Here is a 13,986-nt window from a genome sequence, read left to right as displayed (position 1 = left end):
TCAAAAGTCACCAAAGTATACATACTCTTTGATCTAACTTTGCTACTATTAGGCTATAGGGCTCTAAGAGGTCAAAAGCAGAGGAAAAGGACTCACATGTACACTAACATTAAGGACAAAGAATAGGGCCCATCAGCTGGAGAATGGACGAACACATTGTGGGATTGGGAATGGAACAGTAAACTATAAGAAATGATAAATTCATAGAAATATGGAAAGACTTAAATGAAATAGAATTAGCAGATTCAAGGGAACAATTTACATGATATTACAACAATAACATAAGGGGAAACAAATAAATAAAAATAAATAAAATATATTATATATTTATAAAATAAAGAATTTAAGACCCTAAAACAATGAACAAGAATGCTTCAAAATTAGGCTAATTGCTCTTGTGCTCTCTTGGCAAAGAGGTAATAGAATAGATATACAAAAGAGGACCTACATCCTCAAATATGGTTATAGTATTGATTTGTTTTGTCAGGCTATAGGCATTTGTTATAAGGAAGAGCTTTTACTTTGGGGGAGAGGAGAGGAGGTTGATGGGTACTGATATATGCAAAAAAAATATGACATTAACAAAACATTTTTAAATGTACAGAAGAAAAGTTTTAAAAGGATATAAAGTAATTTGTCACACTATTTAAAACAAAAAAGTATATCAAAAGTTCATAGTTTCTTGTACAGGTTTCTTTCCTCTTTTTTGTATATCAAAATATTTGTTGAATTTTGCTAAGTTCACAAATTTATTTTCAAAGACTAATAATCAAAAAAGTAAATAATCCAGCATAATAAATAATGCAACTAATAAATTATAAGACCACAACTCAAACTCAAAATTTTAATTTCCAAGCTAGTGCTCTTTCCACCATGCCATACTCTTTTATATAGTCTTCATCTAATATACATATAGTTTTTTCACATATACTTGATGACTTGGAAATGTAACAGAAACCACAAGTCTTTCCCTCAAATTCTAAAGAAATTCATAATTCTTTCCCTCTTCTCTAAGATAATATCTCTGAGTAATTTAAATTACTTTTTAATTACTTTAAATTTAACTTACAATTTAAATTTAAATTATAATTACTTTAAATTACCATGTCCCCAGGGGGAGAAATAATATAGAATAATACCAGAGATAATGAGATACTTCCCTAATTTCCTAAATTTGTTGAGATTGCTAATGATAAATAGGGCAGGTGCGGGATGCCCAAGATAGGGAACCAGGCCTGGAATAAGGAAAACTTGAGTTCAAATTTGGCTTCAGACACTCATTAGCTGTGTGACCCTGGGCAAGTCACTTAACCTTGTTTGCCTCATTTCCTCATCTGTAAAGTGAGCTGGAGAAGGAAATGGCAAACCACTGCACTATCTTTGCCAAGAAAACCCCAAATGAGGTAATCAATAATCAGACATAATTGAAATAACTGAACAACAACAAAATGACAAATGCACCACCCAGATGCCCTGGAAGAGAGATGATTTAAATTATCAAGCATCTTCCAAGAAACTATTTTAATAACCTAGAAAAAATAACAACAGAATTCATATGGAACAACAAAAGGTCGAGAATTTCAAGGGAAGTAATGAAAAAAAAATTAAGTGAAGGTGGTCTAGCTGTACCTGATCTAGAACTGTATTATAAAGCAACAGTCACCAAAACCATTTGGTATTGGCTAAGAAATAGACTAGTTGATCAGTGGCATAGGTTAGGTTCACAGGGCAAGATAGTGAATAAAAATAGCAATCTAGTGTTTGACAAACCCAAAGACCCCAAATTTTGGGATAAGAATTCATTATTTGACAAAAACTGCTGGGAAAACTGGAAATTAGTATGGCAGAAACTAGGCATGGACCCACACTTAACACCACATACTAAGATTAGATCAAAATGGATCCAAGATTTAGGCATAAAGAATGAAATCATAAATAAATTGGAGGAACATGGGATGGTTTACCTCTCAGGCTTGTGAAGGAGGAAGGAGTTTGTGTCCAAGGGAGAACTAGAGACCATTATTGATCACAAAATAGAAAATTTTGATTACACCAAATTAAAAAGTTTCTGCACAAACAAAACTAATGCAAACAAGATTAGAAGGGAAGTAACAAATTGGGAAAACATTTTTACAGTTAAAGGTTCTGATAAAGGCCTCATCTCCAAAATATACAGAGAATTGACTTTAATTTATAAGAAATCAAGCCATTCTCCAATTGATAAATGGTCAAAGGATATGAACAGACAATTTTCAGATGATGAAATTAAAACTATTTCCACTCATATGAAAGAGTGTTCCAAATCACTATTGATCAGAGAAATGCAAATTAAGACAACTCTGAGATATCATTACACACCTGTCAGATTGGCTAAGATGACAGGGACAAATAACGATGAATGTTGGAGGGGCTGTGGGAAAACTGGGACACTGATGCATTGTTGGTGGAGTTGTGAAAGAATCCAACCATTCTGGAGAGCAATCTGGAATTATGCCCAAAAAGTTATCAAAATGTGCATACCCTTTGACCCAGCCATACTACTACTGCGCTTATATCCCAAGGAAATACTAAAGAAGGGAAAGGGACCTGTATGTGCCAAAATGTTTGTGGCAGCCCTTTTCATAGTGGCTAGAAGCTGGAAGATGAATGGATGTCCATCAATTGGAGAATGGTTGGGTAAATTATGGTATATGAATGTTATGGAATATTATTGTTCTGTAAGAAATGACCAACTGGAGGAATACAGAGAGGCTTGGAGAGACTTACATCAATTGATGCTAAGTGAAACCAGCAGAACCAGGAGATCATTACACACTTCAACAATGATACTGTATGAGGATGTATTCTGATGGAAGTGGATATCTTCAACATAGAGAAGAGCTAATCCAATTCCAATTGATCAATGATGGACAGAATCAGCTACATCCAGAAAAGGAACACTGGGAAATGAGTGTAAACTGTTATTTTTACCTTCTGAATCCAATTCTTCCTGTGCAACAAGAAATTCGGTTCTACACACATATATTGTAATATATTTAACATGTATAAGACTGCCTGCCATCTGGGGGAGGGGGTTGGGGGAGGAAGGGAAAAAATCTGAACAGAAGTAAGTGCAAGGGATAATGTTGTAAAAAATTACCCATGCATATGTACTGTCAAAAAAAAAGTTATAATTATAAAATAAAATTAAAATTAAAAAAAATTATCAAGCATCATCATGGGCAAACATGGAATTAGGAAGAGATCATTTGGAGTATTTCTTGCATTTGAAGCCAGATATTATAGAAACTGCAGCAATAATGTGTAAAAAATGAAGAGATCCAGGTTTGGTGTTTTGTTTTTTGGACCAAAAAAAAATTATTCCACCAGGTCAAAAATGCAGAAATGTTTTGGTTTTGATTTTTCCACCACAGAGCTGCAAAAGAGTCTCCTGAATTCAAATTCATTGTTTCCCCTAGGGGAAAAAGAGAAAAAATGGGGGAAACGTGGCCCAACTTTCTAAGTAGGAGAACTGCAGGTGGAGAAAGGGACAGAATGGAATCCCATATGGAAGCAGATATTTGGTGTTGCAGGTGGAGAAACCAACAGGATGAGACAAAGAAAAAAAATTGGGAAGACAGAACCAAGATGGTGGAGAAAAGACAGAAAATTCCCTGAACTCTCTTCAGTTTCCCTCAGAAACAATTTCAAATCAAGATTTTGAACTCAAGTTGTTCTGATTCTAAGCCTCACATTCTATCCACTCTACCATCTCTACATACAATAAAGAATCTAAATGCTATATAATTCTAGTAACCAATCTTGGTCCTGAAGATTAGATAGTGCATCCCCCCAACTTCATCCTAGTTCTAGTTAGCTGTGATGAGGTGTGAGAAAGTTGCAAAACCTGATAAAACCTAAGGCTATTTGGCCCTGGGAGTGCACAAACAATGCTTGTCAATATTGGCCAGCTGGTCAGTAAACTGTAGAACTCAATGTTGGGAACTATCCCATCCCTACCATTCCTCAGTTGTACCTCTAACCATAATATTAGCATTAGCAACTTAGTCTGTTTCTCTTTCCTATAGTTGTCTTTTATCTTCTGCCTTTTGCTAAACTCCTTTGGAAATTAACTGGCTATCAAGAAGTGTCATAAATCTTTGCCCCTTAAGTTGGAGACTGAGTGTGCAAATTCTTTTGCCCTATCCAGGGCACTAACCAGAGATACTCTAATCTTGTTGGGGTGTCTTTCTCCTCAACAGCAAGAAGGTGAAGGATTGTAGGAAGCAGAATATTTCCTGCACTGCCATTGTTATGCCCTAAATAAAATTATTATGGTCAACCCTTCTTTCTTGCCATTAGAACTGGGAGAATTGAGTTAGGAAAAACCTTGAAGCTCTGGCCACTATACATACCATTGTGTTGTAAAAACTCCAGTTGCCTTATCTCAATCCTTGCTGGAATAATTCCCCCACCTTTTGAGTATTGCCTCTAACCTCCTTGCCTCCTGCCCTTAACCTTCTTATCTTGACTCTTATCCTGTCAGGATTAAGTTCTGATCCTTTCCTGGAATTATGGTTTATCTGCTCACCCAGTGTCCTTGATGGGGGTTGAGGTCCCTTTAAAATTTCCTTTCTGATTCCCTAACCCCTATGGCTGACGTTTGATTCACAAATCCTAGTCAAAAAGCACCCTTTTGAATTCCAATGATATCCCAGCCCAACCCCAACCATATCTGAGCTGGCTTGGGTTTTCTCAGTCCCTACTCTCTGCTCAGGTTTCCCCAACCCCCACAAAAAGTTTCTTCCTTATCTGAAAAGCCTGCCAGGAGCTTGGGACTCTATCCACAAGCCTGCTTTAGGTATAAAAAGAGCCAAACTGGAGCTCTCTCTTTGCAGGAGCCCTTCCCCCAAATATGGTATCCTTCCGGCCATGTAAGGGTTCCTGCCCACCCAGTGACCATCTTTGGCCCTGATGTCTTTCTACCTTAAACTTTACTTCTAAACCCCTACAATAAACTTTTTTTAAAAATCAATCTAGGTTTTGGGGCTTATAAATTCATTTACAGGGGATACTGAGCCATCATGGGACTATCTTATGCGCCAACCAAACGGGGTTCCCCCTTTCCTATCTCTCATCATTTGGTGGCCCTCAAGGGAGCCCGAAAATTGTTACCCTGAAAACTAACCTTAACCTTTTCAGGTCTCTCAGAACCAATCTGGGTTCTTGGCTGTTTGTGTAGCTTCTGGGAAGAATATCTGTGTTCCTACCTGCGTCTTACTCTATCTCTAAAACATAGTGGGCACCCAGACCAGGCTGCGAGCAAAATTCTCCCATGGAGACTACTTGCATTTCAGGGGAAAAGTCCTGTTTTTGTCACACTTTATTTTTTAGAGATAGCAGGACCAAGGAACTGGGAACTCTGGATGAAAATGCTCCGAGAGACAAAAGACCTTCTTTTGCATCTCAAGGCATTTCTAATCCCTTTTTCTTTCACCTGAAAGCTGGCCCTCAGGCCAGAACTCTAGGACACAAGAGGAAGTGTCTCTTCTTTACCCCTCCCCTCCCCACGTTGGCCCCATCCTCTTGCTTCCAGGTCAGCAGTCTCCTTGATCTATTCTGGGGGAGAAATCTGTGTTTGAGCCCCTCTCGCACTCCCTCTCTAGATTGGGTTGAACTTGGAGATATGTCTCTACCCATCTGCATGAGCTCTCCCCTTCACCACCAGAGAAGCACTGGATAAGATAACATCTCTCCCTTTCCCCCATCCTCTGTCTTTTCAAACCTCTCCCATGTGGCTTGGCAACCTGCCATTTAAATGCTCCCATCCTGTCCCCTTCTTGGGATATAGTGGTGAGATTGTGGACTCAATTTTTTCAAGATCTCTAGAAAAGTTTCCTATTAACTTTTAAAAAGATCAGCCATGGGGGTTGGGGAATCAGAAAGGAAATCTTAAAGGGACCTCAACCCCCATCATTCTCACCTCCCTTATTTGCTTTTGTTTCCTCTATAAGATTGTAACTTGTATTCAGGTTATGTATTCTGTTTGCAAACCCTAGTTAGCTATATAAGTTCCCTGCCTCAGTTCCTTGGGGGCAGAATGATTTTTGAACATGAGTTCCATTCCTATCAGGTAGCCTAAACCTCTCCACATTAAAAAGATTAAAAACCAATCCTGTCTTGCCTCAGTTTCTCTGTCATTACACCAGTTGTATTATTATATGGGTAGTAGAAAGAATATAATTGGGTGTGGGAGGAATTGGAAGAGAGAGGAATGTATTCAGAAATGATGGATATAGATAGATAGATAGATAGATAGATAGATAGATAGATAGATAGATAGATAGATAATATATAGATATAGATGTCTATGTCTATATCTATATATTTTTTAAATCAATAAGTTGTTTTGTTTTGTTTTGTTTTTAATAAACCTGGAAAGATGGGTTGAGGCCAAATTGGAAGTGTTTTTTAGAGTAGGACCTTTAGAGAAGTTTTTAGTCAGAGTTTCATTTTAGGAAGATTTAATTGTCCAGTCTTTTTTAGTTGTGTCCAAGTCTTCATGACCTTTCTGGAAGTTTTCTTGGCTCTCCCACTCTATTTCATGTTTTCCATTTCTTGTGTCTATTGTATCCCTTCATTTTGTCTGTAATCTACATGCCTAAATATATCTACATTTTTGCCAAAGAGAATGGCCATTGTGAATTCTTCACGTGAAAATCACAACTTTAGGTCCCAAATCCCACATCATAGATCATATTTACATAATCTATAGAGATCATAGAGAGACAGAGAGACAGAAACAGAATAAAGAAACACACACACACAGAGAAGAGGTAGAAAGAGGCTGAAAGGTCAAAATCTGAACTAAGACACTATAATGCCTGAGTTTCCATGAAGTATTATGCCCTGAGTGGAATTGTTGTGGCCACCCCCTTCCTTGCCCCAGTGGGATTGGGAAAACTGGTAGAGTTAGGGATGATACTATGTGACATGGGAGAATGGAAGAGGAAAGATAACACAAGGCAGAGTGCTGTGGCAGGTTGACTCAAGGAAGGTAGCAACCATGGGATGGACCACAAATAGGTTTTATAGGGGATTTTTTTTTCCTGAGGCAACTGAGGTTAAGTGGCTTGCCCAGGGTTATATAGCTAGGAAGTGTTAAATGTCTGAGACCAGATTTGAACTCAGGTCTTCATGACTTCAGGGTTGGTGAGCTATTTACTATTTGCTATTTACTGATGCCATTTAATTGCCCCATATAGGGAAAATTTAATCTCGGGGATATGACTGGTATTTCTACAGAGGGTAGGTCTCAGGAGTTTGATAGTACTTAGATTTTAGACTGGACTGCATCCCCAAAGAGAGGGACCATAGAGTTAAACTAATCTGTATCAGAGCCTTCTGCCTGCTTGCTCCAAGGGATCAGTTCCTCTACTAACCACACTTAACACTGAAGACCTCATTATCTCTGTCTCTGTCTCTCTCTGTCTCTGTCTTTGTCTCTGTCTCTATCTTTCTGTCTCTATCTTTGTCTCTTTGTCTCTTACTCTTCACTTTCTCTTTTCTCTCATAAATACAGAGATACACACATACACAGATGTCTGTATATATACATAATATATGGAATGGTACATAGTAAGCACTTGATAAATGTTTAGTTTAATGACTTATTCTCTAATTCTCAAAGTCCAATGGGAGATGTATCATGCAAACAAATATATAAAAATAAGCTATATACATGATATATTGGAGATCACCAAGAGGAGAAAGAAACTGTTATTCAGGGAGATCAGGAAAGGCTTTTTGCCAAAACTGAAATTTTACCTGAGACTTGAAGGAAGCCATGGAGTCCAGGAGGCAGAAAGAAGGAGAGAGGAAGTTTCATCTCTAAGTGAAATGTCCCAGGTCCAGAGATTGAGTGTCTTTTGTGAGGAACAACATGAAGGTCAATTATACAAGATCAGAAATCACAGAGTATCAGGGTAGAGTATCCAGGAAGGGACATTATAAGGTATAAGAAGACAAGAAAGGTTGAAAGGTGCCAAATGATGAATGACATTTTAAGCTAAATAGAGGATTTTAAGTTTGATCCTGGAGGTGATAGGGAGCCACTAGATTTGATTAAATAGGAAGGTGGTATGGTCAGACCTGTACTTTAGGAAGATCAATTGTGACAATAGATGGAAGATGACCTAGTGTCCATCCTCCAGAGCAATAAATTTGAAGCAGAAAGATTAACCTAAAAGCTACCATAAGGAGACTTAGTATGTTCCAGCAATTAAGTGGTAATAATATTCTAATTCTTCTTGATCCCATTTGGGGTTTTCTTAGCAAAGATCCTGAAGTGTTTTGTCATTTCCTTCTGAGGCTCATTTTACAGGTGGGGAAACTGAGGCAGACAGGGTAAAGTTCATTTGTCTGGGATCACATAACTAGTAACTATTTGAAGTCAGATTTGAACTCAGGAAGATGAGTGTTCTCCTGGTATGCTATCCACTATGCCACTTGGCAACCTTAACTCCCACAAAAACAGCCAGAACTATTTGGAATGGAGAAGTTATGGTACAGACTAAGACAGTCTAACTTTGTTCCAGGTAAATTGCTCTGAAATTTAGCTATGAGCTCTTTATGCATAAAGAAAATAAAATTTGTTTTTAGGACTTTGGCAGAGTTCCTGGAACCCAAGGGAACTTCTTTGCTGACTACTTTTAATTTTCTTGCCAATAGCTTTTACTTTTATAAACTATCTTGGGAACTGCTTTAACCTAGGCATATTTGTATATATTTTTTATTAAAGAGATTGGTTATTTGAACCTCGTGCTCTAAGTGATATCTTGAACATGGAACTGTGACCAGCACAAACATTAATCCACTCTGATATTTAATAATGCTCTTAAAACCCAAATCCCAGAAATTACAATTTATACTCCTTTATCTTTTCTATTCCCAGTGTGGAAAGAGAAATTAGTTAGTAATGAATCTTTGCATGAAAAAATTTCTTAAAACCCAAGATGGTTATTAAAATCCTCTTTGCCTTTTCTCTTCTTCATATTAAATAAATTGGATTCCTTGACCATTCTCTTCGGTTCCCAAAGGATCCTCAGGAGCCAAAGGCAGCCTCAAAGAGCTTTTCCCTGGACCTCTGTCAGCCTTGACTGCCTTCCAATTTTTTATATCATTTTCACTTTTCTTCTCTTTTGGTCTTCGCCAATTTCTCTAATGCTCTCAGCAAAGCTCAGTTCTTCCCAGCATGGCATGCCCTCATCACAAAAGATAGTGTACTCTTTGAGCAAAGAAGAAATGAAGTAGCTTAAAAGAAATGTGAGCTGTGCAAATTTACAAAATGCACCCCATATGTTCATATGCACTATTTGTGAAATTTAGTGAGAACTAAATTTCACACAATCAGCTAGAATGGGCTTGTCCATAGCAAAAGAATCACCTTTAATCTCCATCTTGTTCTATTGTTGTGTGGGCATGTGAACATGTCAGCATATTACAGACTGAGAACACCCAGAGTACAATGGAATAGGGAGAAGATGCTGACTCGTATTTTGAGGCTGATGGGTCAAATCCTTTCCCCATTACCTTGGCACTGACTTAGTGTCTAATGCTGACAAAGTTGAGAGCATGTATTCATTTCTCATTCCTTTGAACTGAGGATAGATCCACAGCCACAGACTTCATTGCTAATACTGGTCAGCAAAAATAAATGAATATATCCCTCCTACATTTACATTATCCTCACAACAATCTTGCAAAGGTAGTCAATACAATATCTCTATCATATAGAAAAGAAATCTAATTCTTAGAGAGACAGTGTCTTATTTAAGTTCACAGTTACTTAAGTATCCTACTTTTCAAATCCAGAAGTTGTTTCCAAGTCTTAATTATTCATGCTGTTGATAGTAAAGAGGTGTTGGGTGCTACATATCCTCTCTCACCCCTTCTTCTTTTCCCCTAAAGAAGCTAATTTATCTGTATAGACAATTCTAGGTAAGGAAATTCCCTGTTCCAATGGATATCAGAGAATGTTTAGCAACCTACAATAGTAGAGAGTTTCCCAAGATATTCCCAGAAGTTAAATATTTGAGTCACCTGTTTCTTGAAGATTTCAAAATATCCATGATTTCATCAGGGTATACTAGTATGTATGTAACTCTATCTACTGGAACTGCAGGCTCTCTCCAACATCCTTTTTTTTTCTCTCTTTATACTTTTTTCTCTGAAAATCTCAACCTTTTTCACAGTTTTAGTTATTACCTTCATGGATAGAAACCTTTCAGATTTATGTTTCAAGCTGAGTTCTATCCTTTAGTCTCATAGTTACAACTCTCTCCTGAATATCTCCATGTCCTGCCAAAATTTTAAACTCAAGGATTTCAAAACTGAGTTCAACTTCTTCCTAAAGCCTGCCACTCCTCATAAAGTCTGCATTTCTATTGATGATTCCACCAAATTCCTAGTCACCTAGTTTCATAACCTCCTATTCATCCCTGACTCATCTTCCACTCAGATCTCTGTTGTTAATGTTGCCATCACATCTTTGAAGTACCCAATCTCTTAACTCCACTCACTGTGTCATCACCTAGATCAGGATCTTGCCACCTTTGCCCCAACTGCTATAATAGTCTTCTAATTGGTTTCTCTATTTCTAATTTCTTTCCTCTCTAAATCATTTGGATTCTTGGCATCCAAAGTGATTTTGCTAATAATAGGCTAATCACTCCTCTACTTTAAAATTTAAAACTTACAAAATTAAGTTAAAATCAATAGTTTTTATTTTAAGGTTTGTCACCATTTGTTTAAAGTTTACCTATTTGACTTCTTGCAGAGTATTTCCTTTAATACAACGCAATAGTCAATCCAGACTACTTCCTATTTCTTGAACAAATCTTGCCCTCTCACACTTTAATCAGAATATCCTCCATGCTTAGAGCCAACTTTGTCCACATCTCCACCTATTGAAATTCTCCTTTATGGTACAATTCAGCTGTTAGCTTATCCATAATGAGGATTGGGCTTCTTTGATCTCCCCATCTAGAAATAAAAACTCCTTCCTTGAATTTCTTATGTCACACTTGACCTCTTCTAAGCCCTTGATAATTTCCTAAATTTATACTTATATATGTATCTCATAACTTTCCTAAATTGTAATTCTCTTGTAGTACAACGGAAATTTCAGTTTAAATACCAGTCCTACTACTTCCTTCCTCTTTGACCTCAAGTGAGTCATTTTATCTCACCTTAGTGTTTTCATGTAAAAAATAAGATTTGGGGGGATAATCTCTAAGATACCTTCCACTCTTAAATCTTAGGAGTTATGGAGGCAGAGACTGTAATTAACACATCTTTGTATTCACAACCCCTCATATATTGCTTAATAAACATCTATAGAATAGAATAGAAGAAATTATCTATATAAGTTAAATGTGGCCAAAAACTTCATTGCCTAATGTTGAATATTTGGTGACTAGTCTCTCCAAATTAAATTGGAGTAGCATTCCAACAACTGGTCACTTGGTCTATACATGAAGTCTTTTTTTTTTTTTTAAATTAAAGCTTTTTATTTTTCAAAACATATGTATAGATAATTCTTTAACATTAATCCTTGCACAACCTTGTGTTCCAATTTCCACCTCCCTTCCCACACTCTCTCCTCTAAATGGCCAGTAGTCCAATATTTGTTAACCTTGGTAGAAGTATATATCCATGAAATATTTCCAGAAATATGACAGTTTATGTATGTGCTTTTAGAAATCCTGCTGTAGGGTCTCCATCCTGGCCTACAAGTAGCCTGTGTTTTTGAAGATCATACCAGCAGAAGTGAAATGAACCCAGGAGATCATTATACACTTCAACAACAATACTACATGATGATCAATTCTGGTGGACATGGCTCTCTTCAATAATGAAAGGATCCAAATCAGTTCCAATTGATCTGTATGAACAGACCCAGCTACACCCAGAGAAAGAACACTGGGAAATGAGTATGGTCCACAACATAACATTTTCACTCTTTCTGTTAATGTTTGCTTGCATTTTTGTTTTTTTCTTCTCAGGTAATTTTTACCTTCTTTCTAAATCCGATCTTTCCTGTGCAACAAGATAACTATACGGATATATATGCATATATTGTATTTAACATATACTTTAGCATATTTAACATGTATGGGACTACCTGCCATCTAGGGGAGGGGGTGGGGAGAAGGAGGGGAAAAGTTGGAACAGAAGGTTTTGCAAGGATCACTGTTGAAAAATTACCCATGCATATGTTTTGTATATAAAAAGCTATAATAACAATTAAAAAAGTATACCAGCAGAATAAAAGCTCTAGCTAATTTTAGCAAGCTACAAAGGTTTTGAGATGAGCCAATTTATAGTCTATGTCTGTCATTTAAGGATCAGAATTTAAGTACAGAAAAACTCACCCTTGGTCCCCGGGTAATGGATTTTGTCAATCTGATTTCACAAAACAGCCTCCCACTAAAGGAGGAAACCTACCCTAATAAAATTGATTTTTGAAAGTGAAGTTAAATATTAGTATGTGTACTAAGATGTGCAGCAAATCCTGTCTTTTTTACAAAAGGAAATTAAGTCTTTGTCCCAATGATGCTGAATTTTAAGTTATTGGAGTACCAATTAGTGAGATTTTTATTTCCTTTCATCTTCTAGCCACCCATCTTAATGACACTGAGAATGATCTCCCCCCCAAAAAAAATACAGTAATGATTCCTTACCTTTTTCACTCATTAACATATAGTGATAGAAAAAATTGCACAAAGAATATCATGAAATTTTTCCAGTTTTCTTCTTCTATCAAAAACTAAATGAGCTTTCTAGAGAATTTTTTCTACTATTAATTCAATAGTATTCTTGGTCTTTAAAATTTTAATTACCATTTTTTCCCTCTCTATTAGTAAAGCAACATGATGGCCACTAATATTTGCTTGGGTACATGGCTATAAAAAGAATATTCTTTGGCTGAGACTTCTTTCTCTAAAATAACTTTCTTCCATTTCCCAACCCAGTACCTAGTATGCTCAACATCCAACAGGTTCACTACAAAGGTTGACTATTTGACACACTATAGATATTAATTCTTTTAATACAGAAAGCCACTGCTACCTTGTGAGTGATATGTTGGGCTCCAACATCACTGAGTGGCCTTACTGCTGTATCCCCATTTCCAATGAGAAATGAAGGTAAACCAATAAATAGGAAGGAGCTAAGTTATTTACTAAGAATACGACAGAGTATAAACTAAATCTTTGAGTGTCATAATATGTTCTTTACTTATCTAACTCAGTGGCAAGCTGGGTAATTCTTAGCTGAAGCCACAGGGACAGACAACTTGAGCAAACTTCCCTTTACTTTTACAGAGGTTCATATTGGGTTCATTGCTCTGAATTAGGTTTTCCAGTAATTCATACCAAAACACATCCCAGAATCTTGAGGAAAATTGATACTTAGAGAACAGCTAATCACAGAATTTGGTTATGGGATTTGCCCAGAAAGTAGGAAAGTGTTTTTAAAAAGTTGCCCAGTGTACAAACTTGAATCTCATATGAAATAAGCAGTTTATTTTCACACATAATATGAAATTTTAAGTAATAATGACTTTTAGAGTGATTAGGAAGAATCCAGTGATTTATCACTACTAACACAGTAAATTGTAGGCCAATGTTCACATCTCCTTAGGGTACCAAAAAATCTTCAAGGTTACTAATAAGCTATTTAATATTTTACCGCTAGTTAATATAGTCTAATCAAATATTTCATAGCATTTTCTTTCCAGTAACCTAACTCTCTTTATGATGACTTTTTTTGCCCACCATCTGGTTCTGTTATTACATATGCAATTGCTCCAATAATCACCCCTATTTTCCCCTATCTGAAAGATATTATATGATTTCATTAATCACAAGGTCCACTTTTTTCTTTTTAACTAATTAAATAATCTTCCCTCCTCAGTGCTGAGTCAATTTTTAACATTCATTTAAA

This window comes from Sminthopsis crassicaudata, chromosome 2 (genome assembly GCF_048593235.1).
Source record: "Sminthopsis crassicaudata isolate SCR6 chromosome 2, ASM4859323v1, whole genome shotgun sequence".
Lineage (NCBI taxonomy): Eukaryota > Metazoa > Chordata > Mammalia > Dasyuromorphia > Dasyuridae > Sminthopsis > Sminthopsis crassicaudata.
Note: the sequence above shows the minus strand (reverse complement) of the source record.